This window comes from Mustela erminea, chromosome 2, assembly GCF_009829155.1.
Source record: "Mustela erminea isolate mMusErm1 chromosome 2, mMusErm1.Pri, whole genome shotgun sequence".
NCBI classification, from domain to species: Eukaryota; Metazoa; Chordata; class Mammalia; order Carnivora; family Mustelidae; genus Mustela; species Mustela erminea.
In genome coordinates, this window is record NC_045615.1 from 32,577,227 (window position 1) to 32,599,396 (window position 22,170).

The 22,170-nt window shown below is 35.2% G+C and overlaps 1 long non-coding RNA gene across 1 annotated transcript in view; it reads left to right on the forward strand.

Moving 5' to 3' along the window:
* The window catches only part of LOC116584377, a 425,418-nt gene that overhangs the window by 295,089 nt on the left and 108,159 nt on the right, over positions 1-22,170 (forward strand). Inside the window, exon 2 of the long non-coding RNA XR_004283178.1 lies at positions 8,729-8,805. This is a non-coding gene — a long non-coding RNA (uncharacterized LOC116584377). The remainder of the gene's footprint in view (positions 1-8,728; positions 8,806-22,170) is intronic.

Here is a 22,170-nt window from a genome sequence, read left to right on the forward strand (position 1 = left end):
TTTCTGCATACTATTTTATGGTTTGTTTGTTTTTTTTATTTAGCAAGATTTGCGTCTTTGTTCTAACAATTATATTTTTCTTAATACTTGTTACAATTCTCTCACTACTTCCCTTACTTATCTTTCTGTTATTTGCTTTGTTAGCTTTAGTGTTAAGTAATATCCATTTTTTTACATACTTTCTATGTGCCAGTCATTCCAGTCCTCTTCTTCTCATTTCATAGTTGAATTATTTCCATATTGTCTAAGTTCATAACCTTTACTTACTATTCTTGCACAAACATCCCAACCTACTTTTCCTCTTTGGTTCACAAATAAATACATACAAGTGTTCATCACTACTTGATTTGTCATAATTTCCCTAATCATATCTTGATTAGCTAGAGCTCTGTCTAAGGGAGGGTTCACAAGCATAGCATCCCCTGAGTACTTGAAAACTTAATATTGTTTTCCTAAAGCTTGATGCTTATACATAATGTAGCTGTATATAAAATCATCTCTCACCTTTCATTACTTCAATGATAATGTTTCTTCAGTGTTTCCTTATTTTGAATATTTCTGTGAAGAAATCTATGGTCAACCAAATTTTCTTTTGTTTCTCTGTGAAACGTTTCTTCTTTGCTGTATGACCAGAGGATTTTTTTCTATATCTCATAATTTAATAATGCTGTTAGAATACTTATTAGCATATGTCTTGTATTTGACTATTTTTTTCAAGTACAGATTGACACTTCAATACATAAAAGTAACATTTCTTTTTGAAATGTTTTCTTGAATTACATTTTTTTAAAGATTTTATTTATTTATCAGAGAGAGAGAGAGGGAGAGAGCGATCATAGGCAGACAGAATGGCAGACAGAGGCAGAGGGAGAAGCAGGCTCCCTGCCAAGCAAGGAGCCCGATGTGGGTGGGACTCGATCCCAGGACGCTGGGATTATGACCTGAGCCGAAGGCAGCTGCTTAACCAACTGAGCCACCCAGGCGTCCCCCCTTGAATTACATTTTAAAAAATTATTTCTCTCTCATTATTTGATGTTTCTTCTTTAGTGATCCTAATTATATATGTTATGGATTGTTTGCTTCTATTTATCTTTTTGCCTAAATCATATTTTTCTGTACTAAACTATGCACTCTAATTGATATTATCTGTGTTCTGTCAGCACTGAGACTCTTCTCACCCCAGTTCTATACTTCTAGTCTACCCATGCTTAGGGATGGGTGTGAACTGTCAATATTGATTCCAAAATATTCACCTGTTATTGAAAGTTTTATAACTGTCTCTTAATTATTCTCTAAAATATGGGTGATTTTGTTTTATAACTTTTTTCATCTCTAATTTTTGGAGGAGGCATAAAGAGATTCAGATAGAGGCAACTGAAATTTTATCATGGAAATCAGATATTCATAGTTCAATTATTTAGACAGTGTCAATATTTATATGTTCCAACATTGAATTTTTTACTTTAAGTTTGGTTTGATTGTCTTTTTGGGGAAAAATACTTTCTAATAATTTTAATTTTGAAAAGTTACATTTACATTTGATAAAGGATATGGGATATTCTAGAAAAAGTATTTAAAACTATTTGGTAAATTACCACTGTAAATATTTTACAGTACTTCAGTGAATGTCATGATAGACTTTATAAAGAATTTCTTAAGGTTTTTAGTTACTGATATAATGATTGCTCATGAATACATATTATTAGTAGGTTAGGTCAATATTAAAGTATTAAATAGTTTCCACTTATATTTATCATAACCCATTAAATTGTATACATTACCCTGAAACTATGTCCTTGGGTCTGCAGTTTCAGTATCACTTAGGAACTTGTTAAGAATGTACTATTTATAGCCCAATTCAGAACTACTGCATCAGAATATGCATTTTAAAAAGGTCCCTAGACGATATGTATGCCTATTAAAATGGGATAAGCATTGATCTAAAATAATGAAAAAGGGTTTTTTTAGTATTATAAAATGTTCTTTTAAATAGAAATGATTCTATTATTTAAAGGCGACATTGATTTGACATATTGATATGGCTTTTAATTTTGGATTAAAGATGGACTATCAATGGATTTCATAGTCATATTTAGTCATCTTTTTAATTCCAGTCTTTTCTACATGGCAGAGGTTAGTATCAGTGTCAAGAGATTCAGCCATTATTGCTTTGAATTTTCCTAGTGCTTATAAGAGATACACACACACACACTGATGCACACATTTTGGGTTCTTGCATATACTTTTTCTAAAGCAGTACTATCCAATAGAACTTTTTAAAATTGCTTTCTGTCTACAGTGTTCCATACAGTAGCCAATCTACAGTCCACAATGTTCTATACAGTATCCAATAGGTACATGTGCCAATTGAGTCTTGGGAATTATTGAGAACTTGATAATTTTTAACTTTATTTAATTTTAATTGCTTAAATTTAAATTTACACATGGCTTTTGAGAAGTTGAATGTGGCTACTGTAACTGAAAAACCTTTTAAAACATTTTGATTATTTAAAATTAAATTTATAAGTCACTAGTAGCTCCTATGTGAGGAAACTAAAACAGAAACGGCAAACTATGGCCTGCTTCTGTATGGTTCATAAACTAAGAATTTTTTTTTTATGTTTTTAAAGGATTGTAAACACACACACACACACACACACACACACACACACACACCATACATGAATATGAAGTACAACCTAGACTATATTCAGCTTGCAAAGTCTAAAATATTTAGAATCTGGTCATTCACAGAAAATGTTAACAGACTCCTGTTCTGAAGTGTTACTTTTACGCAGGGCAGCATGCAGAACTAAGAAATAAATTTAAAAGCAGATATTTTGTCTAGCATTGTCATCAAGAGATTTATAAAAAGAATTGCTTGATAGTTTTGAGTTTTGCCATTATGAAGCATCAATTTAACTTATAGGTTGAATAGTCATAATGTTTTCATGTTTATGGTGAACAAATATTCAATAACATCCAAAATTTAATTGAAGCCAAGAAATTTGTAGAAATCTTCAACCTCATAAGACAGTATCAGTGCTGGTTAAAGAAATCTTGCTGTATCATTAAGTATTCATGCTTACATACTAGACAGAAAAATAATAAATTCACAATTCCTTAGAATTTTCTTTTGGGCATCACTTCCTCAAATCAAAATTTTACTGAAATCTATTATTTTTTAATATATTTTGTGGCAGCTATGACATCCACTTAAGTCATCAGTTTTTCCCTTTGGATTCTGAATTTTAGGAATCTGCAAAAATTATGTTTTGTTGTAACTCCTGAAAATAAAATCTCAAAAATGTTTGCATAAAAATGTTGAAAATTTAAAATTATCAAATTCTCAGAAATTATAATTTGTTATACAAAGCTTATTACATCATGAGCTGTATCTAAAAATAGTTTGAGTAACATTTAGTATTTCCTTTAAAGAGTGATTTATTACTTCTGCAATACGTCTAATTATTCAACTTTATATATCATTTCTTAAATATGTGTCATATTACTCAATGCCAATGTTTGTAGTCTGAATAAATATCCTTTCATAATATTATCAAGTTTTACTATGATCTTTGCCAAATGCAGAAAATTTCAATTATCACTCTCAAACTTTCTTGGATGATCTTCTGAACACATTTGCTTTGCCAAAACCAAAATTATATATATTATATGTTCAAAAACATGCCATCTCTTATTTTCATTTAGTGCCTGTTCTTCAGCAAAAATTGGTATTGATTTTTTCAAGTTAAATACCTGACACTGTGATTGCTCTTCAGTCTACTTTATTCATACTCACTTCCTGTAATTGATCATTGCTCATCCTCAAGTATGATAGATATTTTTTATACTTGCAGAAATTCAGACTAACTACAAGATCCTTTGAATAAAGTAAGCAGCATATAGTCATTTTCTCATTTGAAAGATTGGAATATGGCAAACATCCCAAAACTTCCTACCTGAGCTGACTTTCGTAAAGTCAACTTTCTTTTATAAGATAATGATTTTTAGCAAGAATACCTCATTGATGAATATTAAAAAAATCTGTCCACTTTTGGGGATTTTAGGGGAACATATTTAGTTTGATGAATTTTTCAGGATTTTTGTTTTTCTGCTAAATTTTCTTGAAAGTCACTAGTCCGGGCGCCTGGGTGGCTCAGTGGTTAAGCCTCTGTCTTCGGCTTGGGTCAAGATCTCAGGGTCCTGGGATCGAGCCCTACCTTGGGCTCTCTGCTTGATGGGGAGCCTGCTTCCCCTCCCTCTCTGCCTGTCTCTCTGCCTACTTGTGATATCTCTCTCTCTCTCTGTGTCAAATAAATAAAATCTTAAAAAAAAAAAAAGATTCTCTCTCCCTTAAAAAAAAATAAAGTCACTAGTCATTGTAGACGTAGAAGTGGAAGATAATTTCACATCCTCTTCCATTAGTGATAATTCTTCCTATGTTCTGCTAAAATTAATAGTTCTGAGTATTTTTCCTCTACCTTTTTTTTTTTTTATTCAGGCCTCACTCTCCAAATTTTTTCAGTGTTCTAAATAATTTTTCTTTTCTTTTTTCTTTCTTTCTTTCTTTTCTTTTCTTTTTTTTTTAAGAGCAGCAAAGGAAAGTTCATTTTATTTTTTAAAAGATTTTATTTATTTATTTGACACAGAGAGAGAGACAGCAAGAGAGGGAACACAGGTAGGATGAGTGGGAGAGTGAGAAGCACGTTTTCCACCAAGGTGGGGGGGCGGATGTGGGGTTCCATTCCAGGATTCTAGGATCGTGACCTGAGTTAACGGCAGAACGCTTAACAAATAGCCACCCAGGCACCATCATAGTAAAGTCTATTGAGAGTACAAATCTCCCAAAGAAGAGGGGACCCCAGAGGGGCGCCCTTCTTTTTCTTTTTCTCCTGTGTGTGTGTGTGTGTGTGTGTGTGTGTGTGTGTGTGTGTTTGTACAGGGTTTCAATTTTTTGTTTTCCTGTATCAATATTTTTTATTTTAATAAACTTAAAACAATTGTGTTATAATAACTTTATTGTAAATTTTATTGTGTTTCCACTACTTAGGGAAAATAATAAAGCATAATATAACATCGTATAATATATAGCTTGCTTTGGAAAAAAAAACAGAAATTTTAAAAAAAAAAATTTATTTATTCAAGAAAGAGAGAGAGATCACAAGTAGGCAGAGAGGCAGGCAGAGAGAGAAGGGGGGAAGCAGGCTCCCTGCTGAGCAGAGATCCCGATGCAGGGCTCGATCCCAGGACCCTGAGATCATGACCTGAGCTGAATGCAGAGACCCAACTCACTGAGCACCCAGGCGCCCAATGACAGCAAATTATAATACAACATTTAATTTTTCTAGTGACCAAATATCCACACTAAATATTTTGATTCTTTCATAATGAGTGGATCATTATATAGTAATCTTTCAGTTAAGCCTATGTCAGTATTTATTTTTGGATTACTACTGATCAATTGATAACAGTTACATAATGATTTGTATCATAATGAAGGCAACTTCTAGGCACTCTGCAATGCAGTACATTTATAGCAATGTTGCAGTAAATAAAATATAGTTGATATGAACTTCTATAAAATGTGTTAAATACAGCCACTGCATTAATGCCATGATATATTTTTTAATTTTATGAATATGTATATATATTACATACATATTGAAGTAGATAAGATAGATAAATAGATATAAAGATTGATGGATATATCAGTTTGAAGCCTAGCTAGTTGGTTAGAAGTACAGATTATCATAGATGATATTATATCAACACTATTTTTTGATTATTATATTTTAGTTTTTCTAAGTTGTTTCCCCTTTTAAACTCAGGTGGAATGATGTGCATAGACCCTATTCTATTACAATAGGACAGTTTTTCCCATTTACTGGAAATTTGGCATAATAAATATGCAAATAAACTATTTTGGGTTAAACATTTATAATAAAATATAAAAACATAAATGTTTGAAGAGAGTGGGACACCATTAGTTATGCTATGCTCAGTCTGAGTAACCAAACCTATCCAGCAATTTTAGTGAAACAATTTCACCTTTAACTCACATTCCCCTCTTTCTAAAAGAATCTGCAGTAGTCATCATGGCAGAGTGGTTGGAAGGATAAATTGCATATCTAATTGTTATGTACCATCTGTTGATTAAATTATGATATTCTCCCACTTCTATTTGAATAATTTATTTGTGGGATAAGTTTGTCCATATAGTTTTTTATTCACTTAATTTTCTCTCAGGAATTCTCCCCAGTTAACTTGTGATTTTGACACCCACCCTCACCACATGCCCAAAGGATATAAGAACACTATTGGTCACCACAGTTTAGTCTCAAACACCCTCCTTTCAACAAATACATGTCTCCTTATGTAAGCTTTGCTTTTTCCTTTCTCCCTTCTTCCCTTACTTCCACTCTCCTAACTTTCTTCTTCCCCTGCTCCTTCCCTCCCTTCCTTCTTTGTTGACTCTCGTGCCTTATTATACAAAAGGAAGTAAATGTTGGATAAGTACACATGAAGAAGAAAAACATCTGGTTTATTAAACTTTTGGAAGACCAGCTTGGAGAGCCTAAAATGATGAAGCAACAGTACTTAATAGTGATCTTATGCAATTAATGTCAATATAACTTTTGCACAATTTTTTAGGTTTTCTGTTTGTTTCCTTTATGCTAATAGATTTATAGATACTTCACAGCACTTTGTATTTGGAACTCAGACTTTAATAACTGCATTCCATTCACATCCTGTAGTCTGTAAAAATGAGGTCCTGAAACATGGAGAATTTCCAACTTCTCTAGTTTAATTTAAGCAAAACAAGGTAGCCATAGTTAAAACGGGATGACAGTAGTTGGACTATTCTGAACCAAAGAAGGATACTCTTCTTTAATGTGTAAAAGAAGCCTCCTGCAATTGTTGATGGGTATTTGATTTGTCAACTGCTATTTATTTTGGGTATTTGAAAATGTACAACTTATTTAAAAAATATTTAGTAAAAATAGAAATAAATTTGAAGACTTACTTGTTTTTAAAACTGCATTGGTGGGGTGTCTGGGTGGCTCAGTCAATTAAGCCTTTGACTCAGGTCATGATCCTGGTTTCCTGGGATCGAGTCCTATATCAGGCTCCCCGCTCAGCAGGGAGTTTCTCTGTCTCCCTCTGCCCCTGCCTCTACTCATTCTCTCAAGTAAATAAATAAAAATTTTAAAAACTGCATTGGTAATAACTTATAAATTAATTACAATACAATTCTCATAGTTCTAGTTCTATACACTGTATTATTCTCTTATTGAAACATTTTTTGTTGTTATTATTATTTCTCAGATTTATCTGATTTTCAATATGTTGTATACATTTGACTTTCATTTTTCTACATATGTGGTTACAGTGTATTCCTAATGGCAGCAGTTGACTTTCATAAATCAGTTTGTTAATTCTATAGGCAAGCTTATTTCAAATAACTTACAACCTCCACTTTAGCTTCCTGTACATTGATTCTATAAGTAGATAATTTTTGAAATGAAAATGTCATATTTCACCTATAACTACAATGTTACATTGTATATTCTTTGAAAAATGATCAATAATATTCTCTACTAGTTTGTTAAAATACCATCTTGTGGTCCTTCTTCACATTAAAAAGAGTAAGGAGAGATTTTAAGAGATTGATACTCTATGGACAATTAGCCATTCTTATTCCTTTCAACCAGATGTAGACAATTTAATATTGTAGTCATGTTTGTCTTCTCAGTGAATCCCAAAATGAATAAAGGATGGAATAGTTGGTGCTTTTTTATTTTTTTGAGATTTTTTATTTATTAGTGCGTGTGAAAAAGAGAGAGAGAGAGAGAGAGAGAGAGAGAGCCAGCACGAGTGGGAGCATAGGGAGGTTCAGAGGGAGAGGCAGACTCCCTGCTGAGCAGGGAGCTTGACATGGGCCCAGATTCAGGACCCTGAGATCATGACAGTTTAAGGCGGATGCTTAATCCACTGAGTGCCCAGGTACCCTGGTGCTGTTTTATACTTAGGGGTGTGAAAGACAGACCACCTGGCCTGTATTCATGATACGCTGCTTAGAATGTATAAGGATCCAAAAGCAAACCTGTTGCTTAGCTTCACACTTTTGTATATCTTTCAAGTGGTTCATCTTTTTATTCATCCTCATTATGTTTAAAACATTCTGTCAATTTCAGCCTATCTTCATGAAACAACTGTATAATCTGGAACCAGGTATTCTAGTTTGATTTTGAGTTTGTCCTCTAACTTTGGAGTCACAGCTCTGTCTTAGCGGCTCAGTGTATATATATGGTATAAACAACTTTTTTTGTCTTCTACCAGAAAAAATAATTTTTTGAACTTTTTTATTAGAATATAAACTTTCAATTGACTCATTCTTAATGTACTGAAGTAGTTTGATATTTTGGAACTCTATATGCTGTATGTATATTATTTATAAAATATACATTTATATATGTCATATATATGTATATATACTATATAATGTATAGAAATTGAAAATGATAGAAATTCTTTTGCATGACCTGAGTATTGGCACAGATAGCATTAGGAACTCTCCTTATTATATTATATAGTTTAAGAATTATTTAGATAGGCCTACAGTTTGTACGATATATGTGTGGTCTTTCCATTTCAGAAACTTAGTTTGTTATAGTTACTTTTTTTTAAGTCTAGCCTTTAAGTTTGTTTAAATTTTCTTTTTCAGGAAATGTACTCAAGAAGAGTTCTGAGAGAATATACTCAGTTGTCCTTCTGTGATTAAACGAGACGCTGCTGTATTTTGTAAGTTCATCTATTTTTATCCTAGATAGAGTAGACTTTTTTTCAGAGAACCACATTTTTTGTTTGGAATTAGAATCAAATTTTCTTTAATGGAAGGGTTTTAATTGATTTTTTTTTTTTACTTTCTTTACTTAGATTTTATTCAATTTCAGTGAATAGCATTTTTTTTTTTTAGTGAACTCTGTTTCCTTGTATCTATTAGCCAATATTTTAATGACTTGTGATAAGAACTTTATCAGTTGAAGAGCTAGATGAAAGGAGCAGTGCTGTCAATAACACTGACTTGCCTGGGCAGATATATTGGTAATTATAATGTCCTCCATCTCAGCAAACAAATATATTTAATTTTATCTGTATAACTGCCTTAGGTGGCCTCGTGAAGATAACTGAATGCTGACTACTTTTGGGGAAAATATTGACTTTATTTTGTTACTAATATAGCTTTAACATTCAAGGATTACAATATTCATCATGATGAGATGTGTACTACGTAACTTCGATGCACTAGAATCTGTCTAATATTCATGAATTTCACATGGCTTAAAGAAAACAAGCAAAGGCTTCTGTGTGAAGAGTCATGAATGGCATTAAATTGAGTGATTTCTGAACCTTCAAATTTACAACCCATCTGGTTATTCAAAGTTGAAATATTTTGTTATTTCAGTTTCTAAACAGGATAGATCAAATAGTTTCCCCTCCTTTTTTATAAGTTATTTTCAGCTATTGTGATAAGGTAGTCTCCTTGCATCTAATTAGTTTGTTATGAAAGACCCAGTAGACTGACAGAATATAATATTTGTCATTTATTTTAACTTTTGAAAGCTTTTCTTTTCCTTTCTTTTCTTTTGCTTTTCTTTTAGGAAGACTATTTCCACCAAACAAAATAAAAAACATTACTATGTATATCTTTACAATAAATGCAAGAGAGTTCAAATAAATGAAAAGATATACCTAAGTATTTGGGATCTGTGGCAGAGTAGCCATTCTAAGTGCTTTTCATTGGGGATATTTTCGTTAACCAGTATTTTTGAATAACTTAATTAGTGTTGATTATAATAACATGAAGACCACACTTTAGGGCAGATTTTAGAAGCTTCTATAGTAATTTGGAGGGCATAAATTGCCTCAGAAAGATCTAGAAATTGTTGGAGAATCACATACAATAAAGGGAAATTTGTAAAGACAAATATTAACATGTCATGAAGAAAAAATACATATGAAGAGGATTAATACAAAAATCATCTTAAATTTAAATTATAGCATAGCAATTCCAACTTTTTTCAGACCCTACCCATTTTTTTTTGTGCAAAAATTAAAGAAACTGTATTTGAACAGAGTAGAACAGGAAAGAGGAATCATTAACAGGTACCCATTGTTAGGAATGGAGTTATATCCCCCCAACACCTATCCCACTGCCAACAATGGGAGTGGAGACCCTACCCATTTTTATTAGTTTTTTGAATTTTATTGAGAGAGAATTAATACAGGTCACTGCATAAGTTTAAGGTCTACAGTATGATGGTTTTATTAACATATATTATGAAATGATTACCATAAGAGGATAGGTTAACATCCATTATCTCACATATACATATAAAGAAAAGAAGATAATTCTTGTGATGAAAATTTTTGGGATCTACTCTACTAACAATTTTCCTGTATATCATGCAGCACTGTTAACTATGAGCATCATGTTGTGCATTACATCTCTATTTATTTATCCAGTAATTGGGAGTTTGTACCTTTAGACTGTTTTCTTTTAATTCCATCTTCCCTTACCCCCTGCCTCAGGTAATCACATGTCTTCTTACATGAACTTGGTGTTTTGTTTTGTTTTTTAGGATTCCACATTTAATTGAGATCACACAGTATTTGCCTTCTTCTGTCTGACAAATTTAACTTAGTCTTATGCTTCCACGTTCCATCCACGCTGTCTGAAATTATAGAATTTCCTTGTTTTTCTTTTTATGGCTGAATAATATTCTAGTGTGTGTGTGTGTCTGTGTATAATAGATACATGATGATAGATCGATAGATGATAGATAATATATATTATGACTTCTTTATCCATTAATCCATTGATAGCCACTCAGGTGTTTCCATATCTTCTTGGTTATGGCAAACAGTGCAGCTATGAACATGGGGGGCAGATAACTTTTCAAGTTAGAGTTTTTGTTTCCTTTGGATATATATTCCCAGAAGTAGCATTGCTGGATCAAATGGTAGTTCTACTTTTAACTTTTTGAAGAAACTTCAAGCTGTTTTCCATAGTTGCTGTACCAAATACATATATTATAGTCCACCATCAGAACACAGTGTTTTCGTTTCTACACATCTATGCCTACATTTATCATCTTTTGTCTTCTTGATGATGGCCACTCTAACAGGCATGAGATGATATCTCATTGTGGTTTTAATTTGCATTTCTCTAATGACTAGTGATTTTGAGCATCTTTTTATGTATCCATTGACCATTCATATATCTTCTTTGGAAAAATTATTCAAGTCCTTTGCCAAATTTTAAATTGGATTATTTGTTTGGTTTTGTTGTTGTTATTGTTGTTTTGCTATTAAATTGTAAGAGTTCTTTATTTTTTCGATATTTACCCTTTATCAGTTATATGGTTTGCAGATTCTTCCCTCATTCTGTAGGTTGTCTTTTCACTTTGTATATAGTTTCTTTGGCTGTGCAGAAGCTTTTAAGTTTGATGTGGTCCCCCTTGATAATTTTTTATTTTGTTGCTTGTGCTTTGGCTGAGATTTCCAGAAAATCATTATCAAGACCCATGTAAAGGAACTTTATTCCTGTTTTCTTCTAGAGTGTTTCATAATTTCAGGTCTTACATATAAGTGTTTAATCCATTTCAAGATAATTTTTATGAGTGGTGTAAGGTTTGGGTCCAGTTTCATTTTTTTAAATGTGAATATCCAATTATTCCAGGACTGTTTATTGAAGAGATTGTCTTTTCTCCATTGAATGTTCTTGGCTCCCCTGTCAAATATTAGTTGGCCATATATAATTTGCTTTATTTCTGTGGTTTGGATTCTATTCCATTAGTCTATATGTGTTTGTTTTTTTGCCACTATCATACTGTTCTAGTCACTATAGCTTTATAGTATAGTTTGAAATTGGGAAGTAGGATCCTATTTTGCTTTTCTTTCTTAGATTGAGTTGGCTATTCATGGTCTTTTGTGGCTCTATATAAATTTATAGGGTATTTTTTTTCATTTATTTATTTTTCAGCATAACAGTACCATTATTTTTTTCACCACACCCAGTGCTTCCATGCAATCCGTGCCCTCTATAATTACCCACCACCTCGGTACACCCCCCAACCTCCCACCCCCTGCCACTTCAAAACCCTCAGATTAGTTTTCAGAGTCCATAGTCTCTCATTGATTCACCTCCCTTTCCAATTTCCCCCAACTCCCTCTCTCCAACTCCCCATGTCCTCCATGCTATTTGTTATGCTCCACAAATAAGTGAAATCATATGATAATTGACTCTCTCTGCTTGACTTATTTCACTCAGCATAATCTCTTCCAGTCCCAGTCCATGTTGCTACAAAAGTTGGGTATTCGTCTTTCTGAAGGAGGCATAATACTCCATAGTGTATATGGACCACATCTTCCTTATCCATTCGTCCACTGAACGGCATCCTGGTTCTTTCCACAGTTTAGGGTCCGTGACGATTGCTGCTGTAAACATTGGGGTACAGATGGCCCTTCTTTCACTACATCTGTATCTTTGGGGTAAAAACCCAGGAGTGCAATTGCAGGGTCAGGTCATAGGGAAGTTCTATTTTTAATTTCTTGAGGAATCTCCACACTGTTCTCCAAAGAGGCTGCACCAACTTGCATTCCCACCAACAGTGTAAGAGGGTTCCCCTTTCTCCACATCCCCTCCAACACATGTTGTTTCCTGTCTTGCTAATTTTGGCCATTCTAACTGGTGTAAGGTGATATCTCAATGTGGTTTAATTTGAATCTCCCTGAGGGCTAGTGATGATGAACATTTTTTCATGTGTCTGATAGCCATTTGTATGTCTTGATTGGAGAAGTGTCTGTTCATATCTCTGCCCATTTTTTGATATGATTGCCTGTTTTCGTGTGTGTTGAGTTTGAGGAGTTCATTATAGATCCTGGATATCAACCTTTTGTCTGTACTGTCATTTGCAAATATCTTCTCCATTCCGTGGGTGCCTCTTTGTTTTCTTTGACTGTTTCCTTTGCTGTGCAGAAGCTTTTGATTTTGATGAAGTCCCAAAGTTATTTCTCTTTTGTTTCCTTTGCCTTTGGAGACATATCTTGAAAGAAGTTGCTGTGGCTGATATCGAAGAGATTACTGCCTATGTTCTCCTCTAGGATTCTGATGGATTCCTGTCTCACGTTGAGGTCTTTTATCCATTTGAGTTTATCTTTGTGTACGGTGTAAGAGAATGGTCGAGTTTCATTCTTCTACATATAGCTGTCCCAGTTTTCCCAGCACCATTTATTGAAGAGACTGTCTTTTTTCCACTGTATATTTTTTCCTGTTTTGTCGAAGATTAATTGACCATAGAGTTGAGGGTCCATATCTGGGCTCTCTACTCTGTTCCACTGGTCTATGTGTCTGTTTTTATGCCAGTACCATGCTGTCTTGGTGACCACAGCTTTGTAATAAAGCTTGAAATCAGGTAACGTGATTGCCCCCAGTTTTATTTTTGTTTTTCAACATTTCCTTAGTGAATCGGGGTCTCTACTGATTCCATACAAATTTCTGGATTATTTGCTCCAGCTCTTTGAAGAATTCTGGTGGAATTTTGATCGGAATGGCATTAAAAGTATAGATTGCTCTAGGCAGTATAGACATTTTAACAATGTTTATTCTTCTGATCCAAGAGCATGGAATGGTCTTCCATCTTTTTTGTGTCTTCTTCAATTTCCTTCATGAGTGTTCTGTAGCTTCCTCAAGTACAGATTCCTTTACCTCTTTGGTTAGGTTTATTACCAGGTATCTTATGGTTCTTGTTGTTATAGTAAATGGAATCGATTCTCTAATTTTCCCTTTCTCTATTTCATTGTTAGTGTATAAGAAAGCCACGGATTTCTGCACAGTGTACTTTGTATCCTGCCATGTTGCTGAATTGCTGTATGAGTTCTAGTAGTTTGGGGGTGGAGTCTTTTGGGTTTTCCATATAAAGAATGATGTCATCTGCGAAGAGAGAGAGTTTGACTTCTTCATTGCTAATTTGGATACCTTTTATTTCTCTTTGTTGTCTGATTGCTGTTGCTAGGCCTTCTAATACTATGTTGAACAAGAGTGGTGAAAGTGGGCATCCTTGTCTTGTTCCTGATCTCAACAGGAAGGCTGCAAGCTTTTTCCCATTGAGGATGATATTTGCTGTGGGTCTTTCATAGATAGATTTGATGAAGTTCAGGAATGTTCCCTCTATCCCTGTACTTTGAAACATTTTAATCAGGAATGGATGCTGGATTTTGTCAAATGCTTTTTCTGCATCAATTGAGAGGACCACGTGGTTCTTCTCTCCTCTCATATTAATTTGTTGTATCACATTGATTGATTTGCAAATGTTGAACCATCCTTGTAGCCCAGGGATGAATCCCACCTGGTCATGGTGGATAATCTTTTTAATGTGCTGTTGGATCCTGTTGGTTAGGATCTTGTTGAGAATCTTAGCATCCATATTCATCAGTGATATTGGTCTGAAATTCTCCTTTTTGGTAGGGTCTTTCCCTGGTTTGGGGATCAGGGTAATGCTGGCTTCATAGAAAGAGTCTGGAAGTTTTCCTTCTGCTTCAGTTTTTTGAAACAGCTTCAGGAGAATAGGTGTTATTTCTTCTTTGAAAGTTTGGTAGAATTCCCCAGGGAATCCGTCAGGTCCTGGGCTCTTGTTTTTTGGGAGGTTTTTGATCATCGCTTCAATCTCGTTACTAGATATTGGTCCATTCATGTTGTCCATTTCTTCCTGATTCAATTTTGGGAGTTTATAGTTTTCCAAGAATGCATCCATTTCATCAAGGTTGCTAAGCTTATTGGCATATAACTGTTGATAATAACTTCTGATGATTGTTTCTACTTCCTTGGTGTTAGTTGTGATCTCTCCCTTTTCATTCATAATTTTATGAATTTGGGCTTTCTCTCTTTTCTTTTGTATTAGTGTGGCCAGTGGTTTATTGATCTTATTGATTCTTTCAAAAGTCCAACTTCTAGTTTCATTGATACGTTCTACTGTATCTTTGGTTTCTACCTCATTGGTCACAGCTCTAATCTTGATGATTTCCCTTCTTATGTGTGGAGTTGGTTTGATTTATTGTTGATTCTCCAGTTCTTTAAGGTGTAGAGACCACTGCTGTGTTCCTGGATTTTTCAGTTTTTTGGGGGGAGGCATGGATGGCTATGTATTTCCCCCTTAGGACCGCCTTTGCTGTGTCCCATTGGTTTTGGACTGAAGTGTCTTCATTCTCATTGGCTTCCATGAATTGTTTCAGTTCCTCTTTGATCTCCTGGGTTATCCAAGCATTCTTAAGCAAGGTGGCCTTTAGCTTCCAGGTGTTTGAGTTCCTTCTGAACTTTTCCTTGTGATTAAAGTCCAGTTTCAAAGCATTGTGATCTGAGAATATACAGGGAATAATCTCAGTCTTTTGGTATTGGTTGAGTCCTGATTTGTGACCCAGTATGTGGTCTATTCTTGAGAAAGTTCCATGTGCACTTGAGAAGAATGAGTATTCTGTTGTTTTAGGGTGGAATGTTCTGTATATATCTATGAGGTCCATCTGGTCCAATGTATCATTCAATGCTCTTGTTTCTTTATTGATATTCTGCTTTGATGATCTATTTCTGAGAGAGGCGTGTTAAGATCTCCTGCGATTAGTGTATTCATATGAATATGACTCTTTATCTTGATTAGCAGTTTTCTTAAGTAATTGGCTGCTTCCATATTGGGGGCATAGATATTTACAATTGTTAGATCATCTTGGTGGATAGTCCCTTTAAGGATTATGTAGTGTCCTTCTGTATCTCTGAATACAGTCTTTAGTTTAAAATCTAATTTATCTGATATGAGAATCGCTACCCCAGCCTTCTTTTGAGGCCCATTGGCATGAAAAATGCTTCTCCATCCCTTTACTTTCAGTCTGGGTGTATCTTTAGGTTCAAAATGGGTCTCTTGTTAGACAACATATGGATGGGTCCTGTCGTTTTATCCAATCTGCAAACCCTGTGCCATTTTATGGGCACATTCAGGCCATTCACATTGAGAATGATTATTGATGGATACGTTTTTATTGAACATCAAGTTACCTTTGAAGTCTTTCTTTTCTGTAGATTGTCTCTATATTTCTGTTCAGTGCTATTCTTAGGATTTTCCTCTTTTATAGAACCCCCCTTAATATTTCCTGCAGTGTTGCTTGGTGGTTGCATAGTCTTTAAGCCTTGCCGGTCTTGGAAACTCTTTATTTCTCCATCCATTTTGAATGTCAGTCTAGCTGGATAAAGTATTCTTGGCTGCATGTTCTTCTCCTTTAGTGCCCTGAATATATTTTGCCAGCCTTTTCTGGCTTGCCAGGTCTCTGTGGACAGGTCTGATGTTATTCTGACGGGCTTTCCTCTGTAAGTAAGAGGCCTCTTTGCCCTAGCAGCTTTCAAGAGATTATACCTACAATTATAAATCCTCAATTTGACTATCAGGTGTCATGATGTTTTTTTGGAATGTATAATCTTGGGTGGAGACCGTTCAGCCTTTAGTACATGAACATTGGTTCCATTCGTGAGATTGGGAAAATTTTCATGAAGGACTTGTTCCACTATATCTTCTAGACTTCTTCTTTCTCCTTCCCTTCAAGATTCCAATAATTTTGAAGTTGGAAACGTTTCATGGCATCATTTATTTCCCTGATTCTGTTTTTGTGGCTTATAAGCTGTTGTTCCAGGCTTCCTCCTGATCCTTTCTATCTGTTTGCCCTCCAGATCACTAATTCTATCTTCTGTCTCAGTTACCCTAGCTTTGAGACAGTTTAGATTAGGTTGGAACTCATTGAGAGCATTGTGAACCTCCTCCCTGGTAGCTTTAAGCTCCACCCTAACATTGTCCACATCCTGTCTGGTCGCTTTCAGCTCGGCCCTAGTCATTCTGTTTTTGGTCATCCATGGCTTTCTCCAGCCTAGCTATTGCCTGGATAATTGTTAGCCTGAATTCTCTTTCTGACATATTGTCTATGTTGATATCCATTAGCTCTGTTGCAGAGAGTCCATCCTCTGTATTTTTCTTATTTTGGGCATTTCTCCTCCTAGTCATTTTGGTGGGAGATGACTGAACAGATGTAGCTGGATGTATTAACCGTGGTACAGTCAAGGTGCACCCTGGAACACTTCTGAGCAATCAGGATTTCCCACCCAAACGAGAGACAAAAGAAATGAAAAAGAAAAAGAAAAAAAAAAGAGATAGAGAGAGACAGGAAAGAAAAGGAAGATGAAAGAGAAGTTTCAGCCCAAATGGGTCCCAAGGTAAGATTTATGAAGTAAACAAACAAAAACCGACAAACAAAAAGACTGATAAAAGTATATGACAAGAGAAAAAAATATATATATGCAAATAAAGGAAGAACCTCGTCAAAAAGAACCCCAAGTGTAAGATTTATATACTATCAGGACAAACACAAAAACACAGAAACACTTGTGGAAGAATAAGATGGGAGAGTGGTTATAAATTCTCAGTGTGTGCGAAAAAGGTTGTTGTTTTTCTTTTTTTCCACAATTCCCTCCCCCCACCACTTATTTATTTATTTATTTGACCAAAAAAATCTTTTCTCATTATTTTTTTTTAGATTTTTAAAAAAATTTTTTAATTTTTTATAAACATATATTTTATCCCCAGGGTTACAGGTCTGCGAATCGCCAGGTTTACACACTTCACAGCACTCACCAAAGCACATACCCTTCCCAATGTCCATAACCCACCCCCTTTTCCCAACCCCCCTCCCCCCAGCATCCCTCAGTTTGTTTTGTGAGATTAAGAGTCAATTATGGTTTGTCTCCCTCCCAATCCCATCTTGTTTCATTGATTCTTCTCCTACACACTTAAGCCCCATGTTACATCCCCACTTCCTCATATCAGGGAGATCATATAATAGCTATCTTTCTCTGCTTGACTTATTTCACTAAGCATGATACGCTCTAGTTCCATCCATGTTGTCGCAAATGGCAAGATTTCATTTCTTTTGATGGCTGCATAGTATTCCATTGTGTATATATACCACATCTTCTTTATCCATTCATCTGTGGATGGACATCTAGGTTCTTTCCATAGTTTGGCTATTGTGGACATTGATGCTATAAACATTCGGGTGCACGTGCCCCTCTGGATCACTACTTTTGTATCTTTAGGGTAAATACCCAGTAGTGCAATTGCTGGGTCATAGGGCAGTTCTATTTTCAACATTTTGAGGAACCTCCATGCTGTTTTCCAGAGTGGCTGCACCAGCTTGCATTCCCACCAACAGTGTAGGAGGGTTCCCCTTTCTCCGCATCCTCGCCAGCATCTGTCATTTCCTGACTTGTTAATTTTAGCCATTCTGACTGGTGTGAGGTGATACCTCATTGTGGTTTTGATTTGTATTTCCCTGATGCCGAGTGATGTGGAACAATTTTTCATGTGTCTGTTGGCCATCTGGATGTCTTCTTTGCAGAAATGTCTGTTCATGTCCTCTACCCATTTCTTGATTGGATTATTTGCTCTTTGGGTGTTGAGTTTGCTAAGTTCTTTATAGATTTTGGACACTAGTCCTTTATCTGATATGTTGTTTGCAAATATCTTCTCCCATTCTGTCAGTTGTCTTTTGATTTTGTTAACTGTTTCCTATGCTGTGCAAAAGCTTTTGATCTTGATAAAAATCCCAATAGTTCATTTTTGCCATTGCTTCCCTTGCCTTTGGCGATGTTCCTAGGAAGATGTTGCTGCGGCTGAGGTCGAAGAGGTTGCTGCCTGTGTTCTCCTCAAGGATTTTGATGGATTCCTTTCGCACATTGAGGTCCTTCATCCATTTTGAGTCTATTTTCGTGTGTGGTGTAAGGAAATGTCCAATTTCATTTTTCTGCATGTGGCTGTCCAATTTTCCCAGCACCATTTATTGAAGAGGCTGTCATTTTTCCATTGGACATTCTTTCCTGCTTTGTCGAAGATTAGTTGACCATAGAGTTGAGGGTCCATTTCTGGGCTCTCTATTCTGTTCCATTGATCTATGTGTCTGTTTTTGTGCCAGTACCATGCTGTCTTGATGATGACAGCTTTGTAATAGAGCTTGAAGTCTGGAATTGTGATGCCACCAACTTTGGCTTTCTTTTTCAATATCCCTTTGGCTATTCGAGGTCTTTTCTGGTTCCATATAAATTTTAGAATTATTTGTTCCATTTCTTTGAAAAAGATGGATGGTACTTTGTTAGGAATTGCATTAAACGTGTAGATTGCTTTAGGTAGCATAGACATTTTCACAATAATTATTCTTCCAATCCAGGAGCATGGAACATTTTTCCATTTTTTTGTGTCTTCCTCAGTTTCCTTCATGAGTACTTTATAGTTTTCTGAGTATAGATTCTGTGCCTCTTTGGTTAGGTTTATTCCTAGGTATCTTATAGTTTTGGGTGCACTTGTAAATGGGATTGACTCCTTAATTTCTCTTTCTTCTGGCTTGTTGTTGGTGTAGAGAAATGCAACTGATTTCTGTGCATTGATTTTATATCCTGACACTTTACTGAATTCCTGTACAAGTTCTAGCAGTTTTGGAGTGGAGTCTTTTGGGTTTTCCACATATAGTATCATATCATCTGCGAATAGCGATAATTTGACTTCTTCTTTGCCGATTTGGATGCCTTTAATTTCCTTTTGTTGTATGATTGCTGAGGCTAGGACTTCTAGTACTATTTTGAATAGCAGTGGTGATAATGGACATCCCTGCCGTGTTCCGGACCTTAGAGGAAAAGCTTTTAGTTTTTCTCCATTGAGAATGATATTTGCGGTGGGTTTTTCATAGATGGCTTTGATGATATTGAGGTATGTGCCCTCTATCCCTACACTTTGAAGAGTTTTGATAAGGAAGGGATGCTGTACTTTTTCAAATGCTTTTTTAGCATCTATTGAGAGTATCATATGGTTCTTGTTCTTTCTTTTATTGATGTGTTGTATCACATTGGCTGATTTGCGTATGTTGAACCAACCTTGCAGCCCTGGAATAAATTCCACTTGGTCGTGGTGAATAATCCTTTTAATGTACTGTTGAATCCTATTGGCTAGTATTTTGGTGAGAATTTTCGCATCTGTGTTCATCAAGGATATTGGTCTATACCTCTCTTTTTTGATGGGATCCTTGTCTGGTTTGGGGATCAAGGTGATGTTGGCCTCATAAAATGAGTTTGGAAAATTTCCTTCCATTTCTATTTTTTGGAACAGTTTCAGCAGAATAGGAATTAGTTCTTCTTTAAATGTTTGGTAGAATTCTCCCGGGTAGCCGTCTGGCCCTGGGCTTTTGTTTGTTTGAATATTTTTAATGACTGTTTCAATCTCCTTACTGGTTATGGGTCTGTTTGGGCTTTCTATTTCTTCCTGGTTCAGTTGTGGTAGTTTATATGTTTCTAGGAATGCATCCTTTTCTTCCAGATTGTCAAATTTGTTGGTGTAGAGTTGCTCATTGTATGTTTTTATAATAGTTTGTATTTCTTTGGTGTTAGTTGTGATCTCTCCTCTTTCATTCATGATTTTATTTATTTGGGTCCTTTCTCTTTTCATTTTGATAAGTCTGGCCAGGGGTTTATCAATTTTATTGATTCTTTCAAAGAACCTGCTCCTTGTTTCATTGATTTTTTCTTTTTTTTTTTTTGTTGTTGTTGTTTCTATTTCATTGATTTCTGCTCTGATCTTTATGATTTCTCTTCTCCTGCTGGGCTTAGGGTTTCTTTCTTGTTCTTTCTCCAGCTCCTTTAGGTGTAGGTTAGGTTGTGTACCTGAGACCTTTCTTGTTTCTTGAGAAAGGCTTGTACCGCTATATATTTTCCTCTCAGGACTGCCTTTGTTGTGTCCCACAGATTTTGAACCGTTGTATTTTCATTATCATTTGTTTCCATGATTTTTTTCAATTCTTCTTTAATTTCCCGGTTGACCCATTCATTCTTAAGAAGGATGTTGTTTAGTCTCCATGTATTTGGGTTCTTTCCAAACTTCCTCTTGTGGTTGAGTTCTAGCTTCAGAGCATTGTGGTCTGAAAATATGCAGGGAATGATCCCAATCTTTTGATATCAGTTGAGTCCTGATTTAGGACAGAGGATGTGATCTATTCTGGAGAATGTTCCATGTGCACTAGAGAAGAATGTATATTCTGTTGCTTTGGGATGAAATGTTCTGAATATATCTGTGATGTCCATCTGGTCCAGTGTATCATTTAAGGCCTTTATTTCCTTGTTGATCTTTTGCTTGGATGATCTGTCCATTTCAGTGAGGGGAGTGTTAAAGTCCCCTACTATTATTGTATTATTGTTGATGTGTTTCTTTGATTTTGTTATTAATTGGTTTATATAGTTGGCTGCTCCCACGTTGGGGGCATAGATATTTAAAATTGTTAGATCTTCTTGTTGGACAGACCCTTTGAGTATGATATAGTGTCCTTCCTCATTTCTTATTTGGATTAAAATCTAATTGATCTGATATAAGGATTGCCACTTCTGCTTTCTTCTGATGTCCATTAGCATGGTAAATTCTTTTCCACCCGCTCACTTTAAATCTGGAGGTGTCTTCGGGCTTAAAATGAGTTTCTTGGAGGCAACATATAGATGGATTTTGGTTTTTTATCCATTCTGATACCCTGTGTCTTTTGATTGGGGCATTTAGCCCATTAACATTCAGGGTAACTATTGAGAGATATGAATTTAGTTCCATTGTATTGCCTGTAAGGTGACTTTTTCTGTATATTGTCTCTGTTCCTTTCTGATCTACGACTTGTAGGCTCTCTCTTTGCTTGGAGGACCCCTTTCAGTATTTCCTGTAGAGCTGGTTTGGTGTTTGCAAATTCTTTCAGTTTTTGTTTGTCCTGGAAGCTTTTAATCTCTCCTTCTATTTTCAATGATAGCCTAGCTGGATATAGTATTCCTGGCTGCATGTTTTTCTCATTTAGTGCTCTGAAAATATCATGCCCGCTCTTTCTGGCCTGCCAGGTCTCTGTGGATAAGTCAGCTGCCAATCTAATATTTTTACCATTGTATGTTACAGACTTCTTTTCCCGGGCTGCTTTCAGGATTTTCTCTTTGTCACTAAGACTTGTAAATTTTACTATTAGGTGACGGGGTGTGGGCCTATTCTTATTGATTTTGAGGGGCGTTCT